General features: G+C 45.2%; 1 protein-coding gene across 1 annotated transcript in view; it reads right to left on the bottom strand.

The window, feature by feature from the left end:
* LOC138282394 (cadherin-7-like) overlaps positions 1-24,799 on the bottom strand; it is a 1,442,915-nt gene that overhangs the window by 18,102 nt on the left and 1,400,014 nt on the right. The gene's annotated exons all lie outside the window — the stretch shown is intronic.

Below are 24,799 nucleotides of genomic sequence, written 5' to 3'. Positions count from 1 at the left end.
CACCTAAGTGTGGAATTTTTGCTAGTAATTTAAGTGTGTTGAAGCTATCATGTTATAGCAGTTGCGTCAGCATTTCTTCTATTTTCAGAAACAGAGCCCAAAGTGGGGTTTTGTTTTTCTAAAACAGTGAATAAAATATCCATTATGAACAATATATTCTCTGTGCACTCTGTGGACTTTAGGGACATTGTAATTCGTTTGACAGTTGGGGCCCACCATTACAGGCATTATGGTGCTGGACAGAAAAAAACAGTATCAGAAGGCTGACCCTAAATAGAAAAGGCCTTCTGGCATTCTGTGGTCCAGTGGTAAGAAGGCCACTGGTGGGTCATTTCTGGTGGTGGAGCTAGCAAGAATTCAAGAGGCAGCCCCAATCTAAAGGTGGTAGCAGTTTGGAAAGCCGCCACCACCTTACACTGCATTCCCAATTAACTACAACTTCTAAATAGCATCCTGAGTATGAGTGAATGTGTTTGAGCAAGATGCCTCTAGTAAAATTTTCTTGGAAGAAAACTGGGATTTACACCATTGTACCCCCAAAACTACGCATCAAACAAAGGGCCAAAGACGATAATTTTTGAGTCTTTAAAAATTCATTGATATGTTAAAAAAGACATTGGCTACAGCTTTTAATAAATACTTTGAAGCTTGATTTAAAAAATTTAAAAAATACATTTGCTATGAAACAATGGATAGGCTATGAAAATTCTACTAAAGAGAAAAAATTAAATTGTTTTCCTGAAACTTCCTTTTATTGATTTAGTATTGCAAATGTAGCAGTTATGCTCCAATAATATTAAGTTATATTCACAAACAGTGGACTGAAAATGAAGTATTACCCCACCTTAGAGACTTCATCTTATTTGAACACGCTTAAATTGTAAGTTTAGTCAACAGTTCAGGAAATCTTGGAAGCATATTACCTTCTTTGCACTTGCAATTTCACTTCAAGCTGGTCAAAAATGGTTCCATTGAAAAATAGCCAGGAACAACATCAGGCTATTTTTTTTTGTTAAGGGGCAAATATTCATAAATCTGTTTCACACGTGATGATGACAGTGACTTTGGAAAGGTTTTTATTTGCGACAATTCTAAAATGGTTTAATTGTAGCACTCCTTAAATAGCAATATTTCTTCACTACAGATGGAGAACTTTTAACCAAACAAATGTAATACTGAGTGTGCGTATTCCTCCAATCTCTCATAAAGTATTTACCTTGGATGATTTTATTCTACTATTCTTATTTACAATGGAATGTATCATTTGGTCCATATGAAAAGTAAAAATATAAAATGTGTTGGGTTGAGGCGATGTCAATTTACCATCAATTAATCGAAAACAGAAATATAGTGGAGTCAATTATGCCTAATTTCTAAAATCCTAAAATACATTTTTAATTAATTTTGTTCTGAAATATCCAAATTTATTCTTAAATTATGTAGTTATGCTGATCAAATAAATGCAATCAAAGTGATTCACTTTCATGAAGACCCTGTCTCAAGGACATTCTTTTGACATATTACATGAATTCATTTCATAATGGTATGAATACCAGATAATTTTTTCTTGTTTTAGGATATAACATACAGGCTATTTTTATTGGACTCTTGGGACTACATTTCTTCTTATCATGCCTTTGCCATTGCTCAGGAATATAAAAAAAGAGAGGTCATCCAACTCATTTTCAAAATCAATTTTACAATATGGATTTAATTACTAGTACTAGTCCTTTTTGGAGCTTATGATGTGTATGTCTGTGTTCTTAAATCCTGATTGAATGAATAACTTGGGAATTACAGAAAATATATCTAGTCTTTAGTGTGTAAAATTTCAGTCCATTCCAGAAGGCAACAGTTTGTCACCCATGCAAATGGAGGATCTCAGCACTGCAGTGGGGTATGCTTGAACATGGATGTTGGAAACAAGAACCTCTTTGGCCAAGTTGATTCTTAATGCTTATGATATTCTCCAGGCTTGGTCAGGGCCACATATAATGGTACACACATATCATGTTACCTTTGAGAAACAATGACCTTTCAACAAAATGTGCCTCCATCTAAATTTATGAACATTTTTTCAGTTTTTCATTTTTGCCATGAGGTTCTATCCAATGTTTTGTGAAATCAATATACCTTTTAAATTTGTTGCATCTTGGGAGTCATTTGAGGGTTGACGGATGCTGGGTATTTACTAAGAATGGCATATAACATGTTTGCCAACCACACCCTTTTCCCACGTTATTTAGAGGTGGAGGAACTTCTGTGGTTCCACTTTTGGATCTTCAGCTGGTTGTGCCAGCAGAAACCCTTGACCTAATAGATTGTATCTAAGTGGGCCACCATAAATATTAATGTCACTCTTCCCTATTTAGAGCAGAGCAACTGACACTGGTTTTCCCTGCCATAGTCTGGCAACTGAGGCAATTTGACCCCAACCAAAGGGAAATAAATCCCTGCCTATCTGGGCCATTGCTTTTTTTCGCTTTAGGGAAATAAATCCCAGCTTTGGGATTTGGCTCTTAAAAGCAAAAATGAATGGCACACAGGGAGAAAAACAACATGGCACCAGTTCACCATTCAGCCAGTGGTGTAACAAAGGCCCCCACAGCCCCTGCGATGTAGAGGAGGCCCTGAGCTCCAGGGCCCCCCTCAGAAAGTACACTGTGCACGGGCGGCAAACAACTGACTGGGTCCAGAGGGGTCATACAGGTACTTTGAAGGGCCCCCCCTTAATTGTCGTTATGCTAATCCAGTCAACATTAATGAAAGTGCATCCAACACAGTAAAAGTTGCACTTTCATCAAAGAATGTACTACCAGGCAGACGAGGATCTTTTAATTTGTTGGGTCATCCTATGTCACTGGAGATGCACCCAAGGCAAACTTGAGCTGATCAGTTTAGCGGCCTCCTTGATCTGTTCATCCGACATTTTACGATTGGCCGTTGTAAAGGTCATTAGTATTTGAAACATAGATGAAACCTCCTTTACATTCATATCTCTTGGTTAGACTACGTGATCTCTGTCACAACGAAAAAAATGAATTAAAAAAATAATAAATTATAAACAACCACACAGTTCCTCCTTTTGGGTTTATAGAGTGTAATATACCAAAGATACAAAAAAACAAAGCATTTCACATAGAGGTTTAAAAAATTTACATGTTTTAGAAAGTTAGAGAAAACATGACAGCCCTTTGCTAGCGAATGAACAAGGGTCGTAATTATCAAAAATTCTATATAAAGTTCAGACACATATCCCAGTAACAAAGGCATTGCAACAGTGTGCAGTAATGTGTCTGTCTCACCATGGGGTGTACTAAGGTGATGGGAATGCATGTGCAGCATTCTAAGGTAAGTGTAGAGTTGTATACATGGCCTGCAATGGTTTTAAGTCTGAGCCCTGGTCCTGAGGCAGTAGTATTATCTCCCATGTTTTTGCAATGCTGTGCCGTATGCATTAAGCATCTGCTCATGTCATCTTCTACCTCAGCTCACCCTCGGTGAGTCACATATATCTGTATCAGAAATATACACAACATGGTGTTTACATGTGTAATACAAAGAGATATTTTTGAATTGGAATAACACTACTAGTTACTCATTAGCTTAAGTGGAATATTTCTAGAGAGAGTTACTTAATCACCATTCACTATTGTGATAACATCCCATAGATCTCTACCAAGAATAGTATCAATAACATTACCTCATGCCCTGTTTTTCTAATGCCAGTTATCATGAATTGAGGTTTGCCTCGGTCAAGAGGCAGTATTTATATATGCTTACCCTAACAGAAAAGTAAAACAAATATCCTTAGTCCCTAGTTATGTCTCCTTCTTCACTGATCGTCATAACAAACATCTATCAGCACCACATTTCCTTTTTTTCTTTCTGTGTCAAATGAAGCCTTTACCTCCCTTTTCTTGGTTACTTATTTTCAGCCTTGTTGGCTGTCAGTTGTTGACCTGTGTCCAGAAGGTGTTTTTATCAGTTTTCACACTGAAGGTCTCTGTTACTTACCATGGTCCATGGCCCCTTATGTTTTTATGATGTGCGCCATGTGCTTAGAGGTTTTGCTCTGTATTTTGAAACATTTCTTGTGGCAGGCAGAAAAGGGAAGACCCATATCTACTAGAGGTATTTTTTCTATTATAATTGTCTGGTATTAGGTAAATACTGTCTTTTGTACAAGGCAAATCTGTGAAGTTCGCTTCTTAATAATTAAGAACAAAGAAACGTCGATTTTCAATCTATGTCTTTATTCTCTGTCGCCCCAGCCATCGGTCTCTTCAACCGTTCCAACGCCCGTTTCACTCGCTTCTCGCGCCTCTCGATAACCTTGCGCTCTCCCTGATTAACACGGAGATAGCGCGCGCTGTTCTCTTTGACACGCAACATCACACATCTCCTTTTTTATATTTTACAAACAGAAACAGAGTAATATTTTTGACCTTAAACAAAAATTTGTTCTATACGGAATGAACTAGATTTCCCATAACACAGTGAGAAACTAACCGCCAAACTACAACTCATACAACCTTTATCCAAGTACATAGTCTTTAAAACGTTTTGGACTGACTTTCCTTCTACCACTTCTCCTTGTTCCTTCACCTCTATCATTTCCACTTTGAATGTGATTAGGAGATCTTGACAATACTCTCCTTTGGTTCATTATTTCTCTTTCGGTATCGGTACATGGTTCTGTCACCTCCTTCATCCGCACAACTCGGTTCAGATTCCAAATCCTGCCATCAGAGGTTTTTATGGCATTCTTGAATACCTTGACCACTGTCAAGGGTCTCGTAAATTTTGATCCGTCCATACACCCTAAGAGAGCCTTTATCTTTACCATCTCACCCACAGCTATATGTACTTTGAACACCTTCTTCCTAGTATCGAACTCTTGCTTTCTTTTCTCCATGAATCTTAGTTCTCTATTACGCCATGTTGTATCTGTCAAATCAAACTCATTTTTTCTCCATCCCATCCAAGCTGGAGATAATTTGGTGTTGGGTAATCTTCTCTTAAACAATTCAAATGGAGATTTTCCCGTGGTAGAATGTAGTGAAAACCGATAAGCGGTAATCCTTTCCATAAGTTCTGTTCGCCAATTCAAAGTGTTCACTTTTGCCAGCTGAATGCTCTCTTTGATATATTTGTTGAAACGTTCTACTGCACCATTCGTTTCTGGATGATATATAGCTGACCTTTTGTGTATAATGCCACATTCCTTCATAAATTCTCCAAACATCATTGAACAAAATTGCGGACCATTATCAGATAACAATGACTTAGGGAAACCCTCTCTCCTGAAAATCTCTTCCAGAAAACTTATCATACTACAAGAAGAGACATCTCGTACATTTTTAACCTCCACCCACCTGGAATATAAGTCAATCAATACAATCAAGTAAGGAGTAGCATGTTCACCTGATAAGGGACCAACAATATCTATTGCAACTTCATCCCAGGGTTTACTTGGTAAATTCCTACAATGCATTGGTGTATTTCGAGTTTTCAAAATCTTGTCACTCCGTGAACATTGTATGCAATCTCTGACCACACGCTCTGCTTCCAGATCCATACCAGGCCACCAAAAGTTTGCTCTTAAATTCCCCTTAGTTTTGACAATACCTAAATGGCCTTCATGAGCTTGATCCATAACCCTCTTCCTCAAAACACTTGGCGGGATCAGCCTAGTACCCCTCAATAACATACCACTTTCCACCGCCAATTCATCTTTTATCAAACCCCACACTTTATCAAGGGAACTAAATTCCCCATCTTCTAACGCCGCACAGATCTCACTCAGTTCAACATCCTTCTCCAGTGCTTCTTTCCACTCCTGCTCAGTTATTACACCATACATAATCTCGCTCACGTTACAGAAAACTTCACAGACATCACTCTCCTGCACCAATAAACCATCTTTCTCACCCTCCACGGCATCCTCCCTCACTAATCTGGATAGACAATCTGCACTCACATTCAATGAGCCTGGTAAATATTCCACCCTAAATTTGAAGTCTTGTAGACCGATAACCCACCTCCTAATCCTTGCAGAAATGCAATTTAACCCTTTACTGCCAAAAATTTCCACCAAAGGTTTGTGGTCTGATAACACCAAAAATTCTGTGCCCCACACAAACTGTCTAAATTTCTTAAGTGCCCAGAAAATAGCCAAGGACTCTCTTTCTACCACAGAGTAATTTTTTTCAGCACCATTCAATGCCTTAGATGCACAGGCAATCATGACTTTCTTTCCTTTATTCTCCTGCATCAAAATAGCCCCTAGCCCTTTCGCACTGGCATCTGTGACTATGACAGTCGGTCTGTCTGGCTTAAATGCCTGTAAACAAGGGGCATTATCCAATTCTTCCTTGATAAGAAAAAATTCATCTTCACATTCGTTGCTCCACCGGAACTCTTTTTTTCTCTTTAACAAGTCTCTCAAATTTACTGTTTTCTCTGATAAGTTTACAATGTATCTCCCGTAATATTCTACCATTCCTAAAAATGAACTCACTTCCTCCTTGCTTTGAGGAGTCGTCAACTGTTTTATTGTCTTTACCAACTCCGGTTTAGGCTTTACACCATCACCCGTAATCAAATGTCCCAGATATTCAACCTCAGTTAGACCAAAATGACATTTCTTCCTCTTAAGAGTGAGACCAGCTTGGCTTAAACATCCCAACACCAATCTCACCCGTCTCCAATGCTCTTCTGCTGACTCTGCATAAATCAACACATCATCTTGATAACATTTTACACCACACACTCCCTTTAAAATTCTGTGCATGATGCGTTGAAACACAGAAGCTGCGGAAACCAGCCCAAACGGCATTCTTTTGAACTTGAAAGCACCAAAAGGTGTAATGAACGCAGTGAACTCTTGAGAACTCTCTTCCAATTCTACCTGGTGGTACGCTGAGGTTAGATCCAACGTGGAAAAATACCTCGCTCCCCCAAGCGTGGACACTATTTCCTCAATATTTGGAAGAGGAAATTTGTCAACTATCACCTCTTTGTTCAAGGCTCTAAGGTCCACACATAACCTGATCTCTCCATTACCCTTCCTTGCCACTACAATGGGCGCCAACCACTCCGTTGCTTCCACCTCCTCAATTATGTCCAAATCCTGTAACTTCTTAAGTTCATTCATAACTGGTTCTTGTACAGCAAGTGGAATTCTCCTCACCTTCGCTATTATAGGAATGGCACCAGTCTTGAGCTTAATTTTATGTTTGTAACCTCTTAAACATCCTAAAACCTCTGAGAAAACCTCTGGAAATTCAGTGACCAAATTATTTTCTTCACTCTCCACACTCTGCACTTGTACTTGGGGTTGTGCATTGGGATCTAATACCACTCCCAACAATCTTTGATGTGCCCAACTTAAGAGATTATCACCCTGACTAGACACATAAATCTTCCCAACCAAATGTCTCCCTTTTAACTCAAGATGTCCCTCAAAATACCCTAAAATTTTTATAGGATGTCCCCCATAACCACCAGGATTCACATCCATTTTGCGTAACACACTCTTTCTCCCTGATATGAGATCATAACTCTTCTTTGAAATTATTGTTAAATGTGAACAGGAGTCAAATCTCATCAATAAATCAACATCTTCCACTCTCACTATCTCACTGGGGTGCTCACCACACTCTATCTGAGTTTTCACTTGAAAAATCGCCTCCTGGGATACCTCCTTTACTTCTTTTAACATGTTACTATTGCTACACTTCTTCTTTTTGTTACGACAACATTTATAATAGTGTCCCCTTCTCCCACACCCATTGCATAACACATTTAAAGCTGGGCAATTGCTTGCGTTAGCCTTATGTCCGACTTTCCCACACCGAAAACACTCCCCTTTAAATTTAGAAAACTCATCCTTATTTTTCTCCACTCCAAATTCTCTGGCTTTCACCTCGCAAACCACCTCTTCAACCTTTGCACACTCCCCACTCCCATCTTTATTTCCACTTAGCTCCTTAACACACTTTAACATATGTTCCACCCTCTTTGCTACTATAACCACCTCCTCTAATGGTGGTTCATCTTTTAACCACAGTTCTTCCCTGATTTTGTCGCTACAACACTTCAATACGAATTGGTCCCTAATTCTTTCGTCCACCAATGTACCAAATTTACACGACGCTGCCAGCTTCCTTAAGCTGGTTATGTATTCCTCTACCGACTCATTCTTTCCTTGTTCTCTTTTCCCAAAATAATATCTTTCCATTATTGTACTTACTCTAGGTACATAATGTTTGTCCATCTTTTTTATGCACACCTCATATTCATTCAAATTTCTTGACTCTTCAGCACTTAGGTCTGGTAAATTTTCAAGTACCTCCTGTCCCTCACCTCCTAAACAATGCATTAATAATGCATGCTTCCTCTCTGCACTCAGAGTCGGTCCACACACCCTCGCATAATGTACAAACATCTTCTTCCACTTAGTCCAAGGATATGTGGGTTCTCCTGGACTACTTAGAAAAAACAGAGGGGGTGTTACATTCTGCATTATAATTCTTATTTGTACTACAGTCACAATCTAGAAATGTGCTCCTGTAAATGACGTTCTCCCGCTGCTCCTGAAGTCCCTTCTTCTTGGTTCACACGATCTTACTTCCGGTGTGCCTGTCCCTGCACACTTTGTACGATAGACAAAGTAACTTAGCTCAGGTGTGCCTATCACCGATCCTATAGGCAGTCCAATCACAATGCCATTTTATACTCAAGTTTAGTACTGTATGAATCCTTTACTCCTGTTTTAATCCTTTATTTGTTCCTCTTTAAACCAATTAACTTCTTGAATCAATCTTGAAATATTCCTCCCCTTTAAACTGTGCTTCAAATTTCCCTTTGAATTGAAAGGCAGAGCTTTGGTGGCAATCCCTTTAAGTACACACTTTCTGACAATCCCTTTAAGGCAGATACAGGAAGCCACGCCTTCTGTCAATCACACAGTTTCTTTATCCAAGTTAAAACAGTCTTACTTGGATCCGGAACCACCCGATTTCAAGGATCATGAAAGGAGAAGCTTCACCGCCAGGTAAATGTGCCTTTTGTTGCAGACATTCTCACTGTTATTATTTGCTCAATCGATGTTCATTAAGTTATCCTTCCAGCACACACTTAAATTGTAGTATGTTTGTCAAATCGATGTTGAGGCGACAGCCATCCTCGTCGCCAATGTGAAGTTCGCTTCTTAATAATTAAGAACAAAGAAACGTCGATTTTCAATCTATGTCTTTATTCTCTGTCGCCCCAGCCATCGGTCTCTTCAACCGTTCCAACGCCCGTTTCACTCGCTTCTCGCGCCTCTCGATAACCTCGCGCTCTCCCTGATTAACACAGAGATAGCGCGCGCTGTTCTCTTTGACACGCAACATCACAAAATCTTAATTCATTTGTGTAAGGATTCGGGTTTTTAATTGGGGTGCAAAATCCCTTCTTAAGCAGCAATCACAATCCTTCTCAAGGTGAAACAAAAGTCACTAAATGAACCTTTGCATAACCTTCTGGTAGCGTACCACACAAGGAGACAACCTTAACATAGAGGCACTGTGTAAAGTATTTATGCAGCACATAAACTGTAATATGGTGAAAGCACAATAAATATCCCTAACTAATTTAGAAAAAAAATCACATTTTAATAAATAAAATGAAACCAAAACAACAACAATCCAAAGAGTAAGTTTAGGTAGATATAGGGTCTAACAGCACAAAGCGCTGCTTGTGGTCATCTGGTTGTGTTAGCCTTGCGGAAAGTCACAAGTTTAGGTAGACTGGGATGGAGTGTGGAATTGTTACTTCTGCTGAAAAAGTTACCTTCTCAAATTCCGACATGAAGAGTCCAGTTCCCAGTAGAGTAGGCTGTTAGGAGCCAGGAGAGTATCTTAGATGTTGTTGCTGTAGCTTCACATTGGCGATCACTGAGTGCTGCCATTGCTGTAGCGCAAAGAGCAGATCTTGTGTGGTCCGCGTTGCTATCAGTCACTGTAGCATGAATAGAGGGGTTCACTGGAAATTCAGATTGGCAGTCATTGGATCAACTGGAGTTTCCACTATTGAGATGTGGAGTTACGTGAGGAGCGCAGGGAAGATGCACAAGGAGGATGCAGAGCATGCACGGAGGACGGAGCTCTCAGCTTAGAGCTCGGAGCACAAGCCCAGGTCCGGGCCCAACACAGGTTCAGCCCACCCCACCTCCTAGGGGAGAGGTGAGTCAGGCTGGAGCTCGAAGCCTGGAGCAGAGCCCAGAGTGTGGACTGTTGTTGTAGGTTGCCAGATGAGGCCTGCCACACCTTGCAGGTCTGCTGGCAGCTTGAATGGCTTATCTTGATGGCCTGGTGTCTTGGCTGGCTCTTACTTTGCCGTGCCCGCCCCCTAGGAAAAAGCAGAGAAAGCTGTGAATGGGACCAGCATGATTGCCAGCAAATTTGAAAAAAACTGTTTCTCCTCTGAAAAAAACCCTGAAGACAGTTTGGGCATGGCGAGTGGATGCTGAGTGCCAGTCTCTGGTGTCTCAGGTATCGAGCACTGCTGCACAGCAGTGGGAAACAGGGAAGAGTGGTGGAGGTAGAGCCACTGCACTAGGGTGAGCCCCTTGTTGGAGAAGCAGCCTAACTAGGTCGGGGTGCGTTTTGTGGTCAGGGGTGACCTCCTGCCCCCTAAAATCGTTCTGTTAGGACTCATGCCTGAAATCAATTAGGTGGATATTTGGAACAAAACTGCCTACCAGAACATATGGATGAATAACAGACAGCAGTTGGAAATAGCTAGAACTGAAGCCTTATATTGCTCAAGCAAATAACATGGATTGCTAAAGGACAGCAGCTGGAGCTACTGACTTCTGGCAGTCTAGTACCAATGCAAAACGTTATCTATTCGTGTGTCAAAATTGATTGGGATCAAGCTGATAGAACTGGTACTTGTTTGACTCTGGTCTTTGGGACCCTCTGGACATGAGGGACAATTTCTCTTTCAGAAATTTTTAAAAAAGATAGTTCACCTACCTCCTTAAGTTAAGTCTGTATGGCCCAGAGTAACAGTGGTAAAGTCTATATGTGGTCAGGAAAATAAAGAGTGACACAACTGCTGACTACAAGAAACAGGAAGTTGCAACCTTTGCAGGCAGCAAAGAGTTCTAAGGCAAAACTGACCCGGGAGCATCAGTCCTTAATCTCTCCTGTGTCGCAAATGTTTGAAAAGTCTATGAAAATTCCACATAAATTTGATTTCATGAAGGACCCTGCTGGATATCTTTACCATCTCTGAAGACATAACTAATCTTCCAGACCCAATTTCCCCAACAAAAAGTGAATACAGTCTTTCATACAACCTAAGTAGTAAAACCTGTCCTGGAGAGGGAATGGGGGACACAATTTCAAATAAAAAAACATGTAGTCTTGAGGGAACCACAGTGACCATGAGACTATCTGGGGTTCAATAAGTGACCTAGAATTGCTCACTCTAAGATCACTGTCTCTATTGGTCACCCCCAGCCCATCAACACAATCCTTATTAACAATCTCAAGTGGGTTATCAAAAACGGTGTTCTGGTGCCGTTGGAGGTCACAGTAAAAGTCCAGAAAGGACAAGAAGTTCTAGAAATATAGCTGGCACAGGAGGAACGATAGCATGAACACATGAACTGTATAGGAGATATCAAAAACGTACCCAGTGAGTTAAATCCTAAAGGACTTTGTCAGTCAATCCAGATTCATCAGATTTATGTCCTTACGCCATACAAAGTGCAGATGATTTGTGCTCTGGCGAAACAAATTTAACAGCAACAGAAGGGAAGTAATGCAAATTGCACCTCCAGGAGGAGACCAAGCTTTATTGTTGGAGTACACCATGCAGGGTAATCAATACACAAAAAAAGCTAAAAATGGATCCAGCCAAAGAAGAAACTGGTCTCCAAGTAGATAAAAAACAGTGGGATTAAGGCTGGGAAAAAGAAATATGTAAGAACACCATATGCAAATCTCATCGAGGCCGGTGTGGGAAATATTTTTTTTTAAAACCCACAACTAACCCTGGATGTCTTGAGGCACCATTCCACAAAACTGGATGTTTAAGTGGTCTTGTTAAATGCCATGGCAAAATCTGTCTCAGGGATAGACCAAATAATGGCTGATTTAAATAAATTGATGATTCGAGCACAGAAGATTGGCTAAACACTGAGGCCCTCATTCCAACCATGGCGGTCATAGACCGCCAGGGTGGCTGATGACGGAAGCACCGCCAACAGGCTGGCGGTGCTTCAAACGTCATTCCGACCGCGGCGGTACAGCCGCGGTCGCCCAGCCGGGTCTGGCGGTTTCCTGCCGGATTAACCCCGGCTGGGAGAATCCTCCATGGCGGCGCTGCAAGCAGCGCCGCCATGGGGATTCTGACCCCCTTCCGCCAGCCTGTTTCTGGCGGTTTTCAAGTAATCCACACTCAGGAGGGATCGAATAATTCAGTTAATTGACTTCAGGAAATACTTCAGAAGTTTTGATTTTGTAGTAAGATAAGTTCCTTTATTATTTTTCTGATGCTTGACATAAAAACACAGCAGATGCTGTTTGACAAGCTGAATGTGTTCTCTTTAACAAGGAATGCTGAACATGGCTGAATACATAATGTGGTGAAGCACACACCACATGAGTTTTGTTTCACTTGTATTGGTCAGCTAGTGTCTGATAATAAGGACTATCATTAGATATGATTGTTTCCCCTGAATATAATATTGGGTGACCTTATTTGGAGCAATGAATGATGAGAGGGTTGCCCTAGCTAAGTTTAGACTCATGATGGGATTGGGAGGCCTTTGACACTCAGACTTTGAGTATTATTACTCGGTGGCACAACTCCAAAGGCCTTCCAACTGGCTTGCTGGCACCCACCTCCTTGAAGAGGGTTATACTAACAACAGAGCCACTCACAAGCTCATCTGAAAGATTTTCCTTCCAAAAGCCTGGTGCCTCCAATAAATTAGCTCAGTCTCCACGCAACACCTATGTCAAGGACCTGAAAATCAAACCTTCCATAACACCCTGGGCACTGGAAATACCTTTACAGAGCTTATGGAGCTTTTGCCAAACCACAATTGGCAAGGTGGAAGAAACATGGAAGTATGCAGGGATTATGTGTATGAATGACCTTTTTCACAATGAAGCACTGATCCACTTTAGGTCCTTGAAAGAGTTCCCACCGTGCAGATATCTTGTAGCCAAATCAATGTACTTTTGGAGAATCACAGACACCACACTGCCAAACCCCGGCTGAAAAACTATAGTCTATTGGCATTGGAAAGCAATTGATTTTTCTTGTTCGTCTAGGCCGTTCCTGACCTCACACAACCCTCCTACGTCTTCTACAAGTGCACTGGAAGATTGGCCTGGGGCACTCCTTCATGCGGAAAGAATGGATCAGAGCCCTGCACCCCCACCCATGAAATCTCTTGCAACATCACTATTTTCAACATAACATACTCCACTGGGCTTATAACCCTAAGCAGCTTAGCAGGAACAATGCAACAATAATTTCATCCTACCCATATTGCTCTGCCATGCATGTTGATATCAAACACGTTTTGGGATTGCTGTAGCATCCAGATCATCTGGAATACCATTTGCACTGCCTTCTTGGTGACCTGTAAAAACAAGAGAGCCACCTACTGGGGCTCTATCACTGTAGGAGGCTGGCCTGATTTGTAGTGAGTACCCTAGGTACTTACACCTTATAACAGGTCCAGTTATCCGATTATTAGTGAAATGCAGTCAGTGTTTTAGCAGCTTAGGCTGTTAGAGGTAGCTCTAGCAGAGCAGCTTAGGTTGAACTAGGAGACACCCAAAGCTCCTGCAATACCACAATAGCTACACAGTACTTTTACACAATAAAAGACAATACTCAGTGTTACCAAAAATAAAGGTGCTTTATTTTAGTGACACAAGGCCAAAAATATTTTAGAGCCAATCCTCCTTCTGGATGTAAGTATTATACACAATATATACATACACTAGAGACCAAAATCAGGTAAGTGAATAGTCACAGTAGAAAATACAATTGAATGCAATAGGAAGAAATAGACGTAGGGGTACCACAAACCATATACTACGAAAGTTGAATGTGAATCACAAATTCCCCCCTAGGCAAGTGTAGTGTGTAGAGGGGCACCGGGAGTGTAAGAAAACCACAAAGGTGAGTGAAATACCCCACCCCAGAACCCAGGAAAGCAGGAGTAAAGTACTGCAAGTTTCCGCAGGACACACTACAAGTCGTGTTAAAACTTATTGCAAGAACCAAGCAAGACTGCAAGCAACAAATGGTGGATTCCTGGACCTGAAGACCTATGAAGAGAGGAGACCAAGTCCAGACGTCGCAGAAGATGCCAGGATGGATAGGAGCCCCTGCCAACCTAGAAGATGGTGCAAAAGAGGATTCTTCGGTTGGAAGATGTCTTCAGAAAAGCACCAAAGTAAATGGCAGCGGGTTCCTGCATGATGCAAAGGATGTCCCACTTCAAGATGTTGGATGCAGGTGAGTTGCCGCACTGTATTTGTCCAACAAGCCTTGGTTCAAGTAATGTCGTGGATTGCATCAAAATGGCACTGCCTGGACTCAGGAGGGACCTGGGGGCCTCAACTCGGACTAAGGAGGCAGAGGGGGCTCCCAACACTGGAGGAAATCCACAGATGACCAGGCAGCACCCATGGGAGTCTCAGAACACAGGGACAAGGAAGGTGCAAATTGTGGTTGCTGCAGCACTACAAACAAAGGTCCCGCACCGCCGGAGAACAACTCAGCAAGTTGAGCGTCACAGGATAGAGTGCTGGGGCCCTGGGCCACGCTGTGCATGAAGGATTCTTGCAAATAGTGCACAGAGGCATCAAGAGCTAGAGATGACACGGTGCACAGGGGTACTGTCGTAAACCGTAAAGGCAAGCTCTTACCTCTGCCAAATTTGAACAGCTATACCTTAGGACAGTCTGGGTTAAAGGGGTCCATGACCTTTGTGCCAAGGAGAATGCTCGTCATCATGGGGGGAGTCACAGAGAACCAGTCATAGTCTTCGAAGGTGCCTGCTAGTGCAGGGAAGTGACTCCATCACTCCACTGGAGATTTCTTCAGTCCTTCTGATGCAGGGTGAAGACAGGGAGTCCTCAGAGCATGCACACCTTGAAAACTGTTGCTTGCTTGAGCTGAAGTTGCAGAGTCATGGTAGCCTTCTTGGATACTTTGTTGCAGTTACAGCGGTTCCTGGAGCAGTCTGCTGTTGATCCGATCGTCAGAGGATTCCTGGTGGAAACTTACAAGCTGAATGTAGACAACTTTCTAAAAACGGCATTTTCAAAATTGTAATCAAACAATGGGCTTTGCTATTAAATAGGGTGTTTTATTACAATTCCAAGGGCACCAAACATGAAATAGCTACCTGCTCTGAAACTACAGCTTAAGTGCCATAAGGAATTCACAATTTTATAGCATCAGAAGGGTAGGCCTCAAAGTAGTGAAAAATGAATCTAGGAGTTTTTAACTACCAGGACTTGTGAAACTTAAAAGTACATACCCAACCTTTTATTTACACAGCACCCTTCAATATGCACTAACCAGGGCCTACGTTAGGGGTGACATATGTTAAAAAGGGGAGTTTAAGGCTTGGCAAGGTGTTTTAAAGACAAGATGTCATAGTAGTTTAACGTTTTCTTAAGGCTGTAGTGGCAGTCCTGGGAGAGGGGGTAAGATGTTACTTAAGTGGGTGGCACAAAAAGTGTTGCAAGCCCACTAGTAGCATTTCATTTTCAGGCCCTAGGTATATGGCATTACACTTTGCATTAAACTTAAACATAAATTTAATTTTCCAAGCAGGTGCAAGCTAATTAAATCTTGTGTAGGGGAGAGAGCATGTACCCTTTAGTACTGGTTAGCAGTGGTAAATTGTACTGAGTGCTAAGGCCAACAAATTTAAATTTAGCAGAAATATAACGGGTAAAGGCAGGATGTTTTTGGGTTACTCTGCAGAGTGGATCAAGTCAAACAGAATCCTTCCCATGTGCAAAACATTAGCAGTATCTTTCATTAGTCAGTAAATTATTCATGTTTTGTAATCAGGTTTTGGTCTCAAAACATTAATACACATCAATCTGATTTGGTATTTAGAAGAGATGCCCTAAACACGCCACTCCCATAAGCTTAATCAGCATCTGGTTGTAAACTATTTGATAATGTTTTAGCAATTCCCAATTTGAGTATCACATGCCATAAAAAAACTTTTTCGCAATCACAAATGACCCGGTACTGTGAATTGGGTCAGTGTCGAATTGAAGAAGACTTCGTAGATCTTGCCCTATCCAGTGTTTGATAAAACTGCCAGGAAACCATTCAAGTCCTCTTATTAGGAGGATGCATTCTTAGCAATGTCCAAGGTCAATGTAAAAATAATATAAGTGTGCTGTTCACATATGTATGATATAACAAACATTCAAGTGAGACAGAATTCAGGGTTTAGAATACTTTGCATTTGTAGAAAACTGGAGTTCTAGCTCCCAACAAGCTGTAGAATTTTGATTATTTTTTCTTGCCCTATATCTAAATGTTCTCCACGCAGTGACTGCCATTTTCTTCACATATTTGAGCAAAAACACAAATCATACTTCATTATTAGTATAGTAGATAAACAAAGATAAGTAAACAGCATGCAGTAGCAGTCCTTAGGTTGCATATCATAAGAAGAAAAGGCATTTTTATAAGTGTCACATTATCTAGAATCCACTTCTCATGAGCATTATTTCTGATGAAGACTCTTATCAAGGAACGGGGAAATAAACTTCAAAATAATTAGAAAAAATAATAGATGGACATTTGAAAGGTAGCACAGTTTTGTAATGAGAAGATATCGTTTGACCATTTGTAACATGCAATAATATGCAGTATATATCTTGTAACCCAGACCTATTTTAAGATATATTCACTGCCCTTTATAAGAATGTTTACACTCTTACCTTCATCTTTTTGTTGTAGCAGCACATGTTTTAGGGGCGATGCATAGGCCCTTTATTACTGTTTAAAAGTGGTAAAGAGCACAGATTTCTCAAGCCAGCAAAATAAGCCAGGAATAAACTTTAAAAAACTGAGGTAATGTAACATAGGTAGGAGCAGAGCATTCTAAAGTAATTTTTTTGGTAGTATTATGCACCTTCAGTACGTTTGAGCACTGATGAATCAGTACAACTCTCACAACTAAACTCCATTCTGAAGTTGGTATGCCTTTAAATCCTAACACCAATATATCTAAAGAGTTCTTACTATTGACTTCTGTCCTAATCTGTCAGTCACTTGTTTCCCGGCACTGTGGTATCAACAGACATTACACAATGAGAATCATTCCCATGTTCTATCTTGTAAAGGTTTTCCACTAATGTCAGCCCAGTTCTAGCAAAACACCTCTGTCCTCGACTTGCACGCTGAGCTTTCAACTGCACCTACCTAGTCATGAAGGGAAGTATAGCCACTAATCAAGCTCACACTTGCTACATTTTCATTGTATTCAACAGTATACACTAGTACCACAATTAGAAACTCTAATACAAAAAGTACCTGGAGACTGACATAGCAATCTTGATAAAACTTGATCCTGAACTGAAGTATGTATTTGTATTTCGTTACTAAGACATCCATAGAGCTCTCACAATGCAACTCTAGCCTGCAATCTGCATTTAAGTCCAGGCAAAGAGACATCCATCAACAGTGCTCCCTTAATGCACCTCAACTCTGAGTTATAGTTTGCAGTTATCACCTATCACTAAAAAATCCATAGATCTCACAAACATGAACTTCCTCTTGTATTTCACACAAGTATTCTAGTGCTAACAACGTTCCCATAATGTACCTCATTCTGAATGATGCCCACGTTCTCAGGAATAGATAGTGCTTCCACAATGCACTCTGAATACCGAGCTATCTACACACATCTATATTGTCCTCCATCATACAGTGCTGAACGAGTACTGTGGCATTCCCATTGCTCTCAAAGTACAACTTTTCCTGTTTTAAATCATACACTGGTGTCACAGGGGAAGATATGGACAGAACTCTTAAACCACTTCTTTATCTGTGGCCACAGAACTGCCAGGGACCTATTATTGGGTGATTCTCTAAAATCTATGAGTTTATGCAGACAATGTGACTTCTGTGGCCTCAAATACTTGAAAAATGCTTCCTCTAATCCTCTACTGAGCATGGTCGATTGTATATCTGATCCTTGCACCACTACTGTAATGCTGAAATATGCAAAACGCTTTTACAATGCACAGCTATGCAGACATGCACTACACACTACTATCGAAGTTCAGAAACATTTTCAAGTTATCAAAATGCACCTGCAGTCTTTGTATTGTGCTTTGATTTAACAATACTAAAACACAGCACTCCTAAAGCACATTATGGGGGTCATTCCAACCCTGGCGGTCGGTGATAAAGCGGCGGCCAACCCGCCAACAGGCAGGCGGTTAAAAAAATGGAATTCTGACCCTGGCGGGAACCGCCAACACAGGCCGCCACTTTAACACTCCGACCGCCACGGCGGGACAGACAAACAGCGCGGCGGTCACCGCCAACAGGCAGGCGGCAGACAATGTACCGCCCACCCTATCACAACTCACCAATCCGCCACCTTTTCCGGGGCGGGAGCCCCGCCGATAAAAACACGGCGGAAACAGACTACGAACGGGAAAACGCTCACCTCTACACACTCCACGAGGAATCTGGACAGCATGGAACCCGTTTTAAACATCCTACCAGCTATTGTCTACCTGCTCATCTACCAGGAGTACGAACGCTGGCGCAGACGACAACGGTGAGTACTGCACCTACGACACAGGGGAGGGGGGAGGGGGGAGGAGGAAAGCTTACGGGCACACACATACGCCATACACCCACCCCCCCACCCCAAATACCTACACACCAATGCAGAGCAACAAGTCAGAGTGACACCCCCCAAACCCACCGGAATAATGCAAAGACACAATTAAAATGATCTTTAAAATATATGTATAATATAGCTCCATTGAAGTTATGGGAAATATGCAATATGAAAGATACAAAATAAGGAATGAACATAGTTAAAAATATATACATAGGCAATAAGTCCTGCCCATTCTGTCAAAGTTCCATAGTCCGTGGGCCAATGTGCACAAACACATGGGCAAAGCCCACACAGGAGACCAGATACCATTGGAGAGAACACTGATGGGGCATCAGATGATAAAACTACAGGCACCTCAGGGGGAAGGGAAGGGGGGGCACCTCAGCCACATGAGTCCACGACGCCAGATCCACGAGGGGCCTCCATGCCCACTGTCCCATCCTGGGGAGTGCAAAGCCACAGTCTCACAAGTCTCTACAGTGGGTGGCTTGCCCACTGTGCCATCCTGGGGAGTGCAAAGCCACAGTCTCTCAAGTCTCTACAGTGGGTGGCTTGCCCACTGTTCCATCCTGGGAAGTGGCAAGCCACAGTCCATCAGATGGATTACCGACTCCACTGTTAATGGAGGAGGCATGGTGCCCAGAGTGCTTCGTGAAGCCCTGCTCAACACAGAACCGGCACTGTCAATGGGCCAGCGGTGCTTGAGACGGCGTTGCCCAGCGGAGCGGTGCTTGACAGGAAGGGCCCAGCGGAGCGGTGCTTGACAGGAAGGGCCCAGCGGAGCGGTGCTTGAGATGAAGGGCCCAGCGGAGTGGTGCTTGAGATGAAGGCCCCAGCAGAGCAGTGCTTGAGACGGTGGTGGCCAGCGGAGCGGTGCTTGACAGGAAGGGCCCAGCGGAGCGGTGCTTGACAGGAAGGGCCCAGCGGAGCGGTGCTTGAGATGAAGGGCCCAGCGGAGCGGTGCTTGACAGGAAGGGCCCAGCGGTCGGTGCTTGACAGGAAGGGCCCAGCGGAGCGGTGCTTGACAGGAAGGGCCCAGCGGAGCGGTGCTTGAGATGAAGGGCCCAGCAGAGCGGTGCTTGAGATGAAGGGCCCAGCGGAGCGGTGCTTGAGACGGCGTTGCCCAGCGGAGCGGTGCTTGACAGGAAGGGCCCAGCGGAGCGGTGCTTGACAGGAAGGGCCCAGCGGAGCGGTGCTTGAGACGGCGGTGGCCAGTGGAGCGGTGCTTGAGATGAAGGGCCCAGCGGAGCGGTGCTTGACAGGAAGGGCCGAGCAGAGCGGTGCTTGAGATGAAGGGCCCAGCGGAGCGGCGCTTGAGATGAAGGGCCCAGCGGAGCGGTTCTTGTCACAGAGGGCCCGTGTTCAGCGGTTCTTGTCACGGCGGGGCCCTGTTCAGCGCTGCTTCTCACGGCGGGGCCCTGTTCAGCGGTTCTTGTCACGGAGAGGCCCTGTTCAGCGGTGCTTCTCACGGCGGGGCCCTGTTCAGCGGTTCTTCTCACGGCGGGGCCCTGTTCAGCGGTTCTTGTCACGGCAGGCCCTGTTCAGCGGTGCTTCTCACGGCGGGGCCCTGTTCAGCGGTTCTTGTCACGGCGGGGCCCCGTTCAGCGGTGCTTCTCACGGTGGGGCCCTGTTCAGCGGTGCTTCTCACGGCGGGGCCCTGTTCAGCAGTTCTTGTCACGGCGGGGCCCTGTTCAGCGGTGCTTCTCACGGCGGGGCCCTGTTCAGCGGTGCTTGTCCTGTGTTTCTAGGGAGCCAGACCTGGCCAAGACTTCCCGCTCAGTCGCCATCCGACCTTGTGGTCGCGGGGCCCTCCTGTGATGGAGTCCTGGGCCCGTGGGTGTCGTCCGCCACAACCGGAATGGGGCTGGTGGGGCCCTCCTGGGCAGCTCGCCTGCTGCCTGACTTCTCCGCCCTGCTGCCCTTGCCCTCCTTCGCTGAAGCTCTGTGGCCCTTGCTTCCCTTTGATGATGTGGCAGGTGACGGGGCAAGGCTACTGTCCTTGGTGGCAGCCGTCTCAGGCTTGTCGCGCCGGCCCTTAGTTTTTTTTCTCCTCTTCCCAGGGGGTGGGCTGGCTGTCCCCTTGCTGCTGGCAGATGATCCTGCCCTAGGAGCTGGTGGACTCCAATAGCCCTGCACTATGGTCACAGTAGATGCAGGGCTGGTGGTGGCTGAGGTGCTTTTTTGACTCTTACCAGATGGAGGGGGTGGGTCAGTGGTTGGAACGAGGTCAAGGTTGGAAAGGAAAAGCACTTTGGAAGGACAGGGACGGATAGGTGTAGTGGGTATGGGAGTGGAGGAAGAGGATGTGGTTGTAGGAGAGTCAAGTGTGCTGTCTTTGGGTGCAGGTGCTTGTGACGGAGGCTGTCGTGAGATGGATGGCTGTTGGGTGGGTGGCTGCCTGCGTTTGTGTGGTTTGGAAGAGGGGGTGACGGACACACTGGGAGAGGACACAGGGGACGTGTAAATGGCAGTGGGGTGGTGACTGCACGTGTGCGGACTGTAATGGAGGGTGTGCTGGTGATGGAAGTACTGGCTGATGGTGGTGTGCATGCAGGTGTGAGTGGAGACGTCACAGGGAGGGAGGAGGGAGATGAGGAGGTGGGGGACACAGAGGTGGTAGTGACTGTTGGCATGTCTGCATCTGGATGTTGCTTGGGTGAATGCTTGTGGGATCTGTGGTGCTTATGTCTGGATGAGGTGCCCTTGGGTGTAGAGGTGTGTGCAGGATGGTCTGATGGTGTGGATGGGATAGGCAGAGGAACAGGAGACAGGGACTGGGTGGAGGGAGTCAGAAGAGGGAGGCTGGAGACAGGGACAATGGCTGCCGTCAGTGCTGAGGCCAGAGCGTTGAACGATCACTGATGGGCAGCCTGACCCGAATGAATGCCCTCCAGGTATGCATTGCTCCGATGCACCTCCCTTTCTACACCCTGGATGGCATTCAAAAGGGTAGACTGCCCAACAATGATGGTCCTGAGGAGGTCAATGACCTCCTCACTGAGTGCAGCAGGGGTAACTGGGGCAGGGCCTGAGGTGTCTGGGGCGAAGGAGATGCCCGCCTTCCTGGGCGAGCGGGCACGGAGCGAAGGCTGAGGGGCTGCTGGGAGGGCGGGGCTGGTGCGCTGGGTGGCGGCTGTACCTGTTGTGGCGGTGGGCACGGATGTTGCAGCCACTGCAAGGGAGCTCCCTTCCGAGGATGTGTCGGTGTCGCTGACGTCTCCACGGGTCCCCGTTGTGGAGCTCCACTCGCCCTCCGTCTCACTGGTGTACTCGGAGTCTGTTGCATGGCCCTCCGGGGCCATGTGAGATGCAGCTCTCTCGTGCGCCGATGCCACTTCTCCTCCACCTGATGATGCTAATGCACACATGAACAGGAAGACAAAGAAAATGGGGGGGGGGGGAGAAATGAAGACAGGTTGAGTGCATGCATTGGCAATCCCATTGTCGGAGAGGACAGACACAGAAGCCCCCTGCACTAAGCCGCGCAATTGGGGTACACTACTCAGTTATTGTGACTAGGCCTACAGGTCTATGGACGACAAATGCACACATGGGTGAGGCCGGACCATGGATAGCTGTACTTGGCACCCTACAGAGGTGGGGGCGGGGGCACAGGGCCATGCCTAACGGAGGGGCCTAGCCTACAGAATGCACCCTGGCCTAGAGATAGCCACAGTCCTCCTCCCCCACCCAGACACCTTCACTGCGCGAAAAGATAGCAGAATGTGCTGATACTCACCCCCTTGTGTCTGCTGTGATGTCCTCACGTGCCCATCCAAATCGGGGTAGGCCACCGCCAGGATCCGGGACATCAGGGGGGTCAATTGGCGGCTGGCACCCCTCCTACGTTGGGAGGCCATCCCCAGCAGAGACTCTGCGGTCTTTCTGGTCCCGCGGCGGATGTCCTCCCACCTCTTTCGGCAGTGGGTGCCCTGTCTGTTGTGGACCCCCAGGGCCCGGACGTCCTTGGCGATGGCATTCCAAATGTCGATCTTCTGATGGGCGCTGACCTATGCGACATGTACAGGGTGGTAAAGGAAATCTCATCACTTTTCTGCCTGGTCAATGTGAGTGACGCCCCCCCCCAACCTTGCCATGTGGCACATGCTCTCATCTTTCGTGCGTTGCACTCCTCATTCGCTCCCCTCCCCACCATCTTACATACACCCCACTCAACACTGGCATAGCCCATTCAACGTGTACCCTGTGTACTAACCTGTTGGTCTGGAGGACCGTAGAGTAGCGCATACTGGGGGAGGACCCCATCAACAAGTTTCTCCAATTCTTCAGAGGTGAAGGCAGGGGCCCTTTCCCCAGTCGCAGCAGCCATTGTATCTCCCAGACCGAGGTCACAACAGCACTTGCAGTATCGGTCCTCTCCTGTGGATTATCAGGTCTCGAGTGATTAATCACATAGAAAATGGCGGTCACGCCCGCGGCGGTGCGTACCGCCGCGGTGCGTACCGCGACCGCAGGCGCCCATCCTCATTGGCTACTGAAACCCATAGGGTGCAATGTTAACCAATGCGGCTTAGCACCGCCGTCTTCGACCGCCTACCGCCACGGTGTGCCACGCCAGCGCATTGACCTCACATCCCACTGTCACACTTCACAGGTCAGGCATCCGCCATTTCAAGGGCCCACATGGCATAATTTCTACTGCGTCACACAGGCCTAGGCCTTGCATTGCCACTCATACAAGCCTTTCAATGCATAGCGATTCGTGTACTGTGCAAGCTGTGTGAACGAACCTGTGGGTTGCTTGACTCTGTGCTCCATGTTGTCCTTCCTAGGCACCGTCCGCTGGGACTTGCGAGGAGAAGGATGAATCCTCCCGTGTACCGACCGCTGGTGGACCTGTCGACAATGGAAGAACGACATATCATACTTACATACAGGCTTGACAGAGCAACTATACATGAACTTTGTGCCCAGCTGGAGCCAGACCTGATATCCCCCATCCGCCAACCCACAGGGATTTCCCCTCTGGTGCAGGTTCTGTCAGTACTCCATTTTTTGGCAAGTGGGTCTTTTCAGACGACAGTGGCCATATCATCTGGGATGTCTCAGCCTATGTTTTCTAAGGTTTTGTCCAGAGTGTTGTCTGCCCTGATGAAATACATGCGGAGCTACATTATTTTCCCTGAGGTGGGCGATTTGGCTACAGTGAAGGGTGATTTCTATGCCCTTGGACATATCCCCAACATCATTGGTGCCATTGATGGGACCCATGTGGCTTTGGTTCCCCCCAAAGAAAGTGAGCAGGTGTACAGAAACAGAAAAAGTTATCATTCGATGAATGTCCAGGTGGGCTGTTTGGCTGACCAGTACATTTCCCATGTAAATGCCAAGTTCCCTGGGTCAGTGCATGACGCGTATGTCATGCGAAATAGCAGCATCCCTTATGTGATGGAACAGCTACAGAGACACTGTGTGTGGCTAATTGGTGACTCTGGTTACCCCAACCTGTCGTGGCTACTGACCCCAGTGAGGAATCCCCGGACCAGGGCAGAGGAACGGTACAATGAGGCCCATGGGCGAACTAGGAGGATCATAGAAAGGACCTTTGGGGTCCTGAAGGCCAGGTTTAGGTGCCTGCATATGACAGGGGGATCCCTAATGTACTCACCAAAGAAGGTGTGCCATATCATCGTGGCCTGCTGTATGCTTCACAATCTTGCTTTGCGACGCCAGGTGCCTTTTCTGCAGGAGGATGGTCCAGATGGTGGTGTTGTAGCAGTTGTGGAGCCTGTGGAGAGTGAAGAGGAGGAAGACGACGGGGACGACACGGACAACAGGGATACAGTCATACAACAATATTTTCAGTAGCACACAGGTAAGAATCACCCACGCCATTTTACATTTACTTAAGGC

The sequence above is a fragment of the Pleurodeles waltl genome, chromosome 2_2 (assembly GCF_031143425.1).
Source record: "Pleurodeles waltl isolate 20211129_DDA chromosome 2_2, aPleWal1.hap1.20221129, whole genome shotgun sequence".
In the NCBI taxonomy this organism is placed as follows: Eukaryota; Metazoa; Chordata; class Amphibia; order Caudata; family Salamandridae; genus Pleurodeles; species Pleurodeles waltl.
This window is presented reverse-complemented; position numbering and strand designations above follow the sequence as displayed.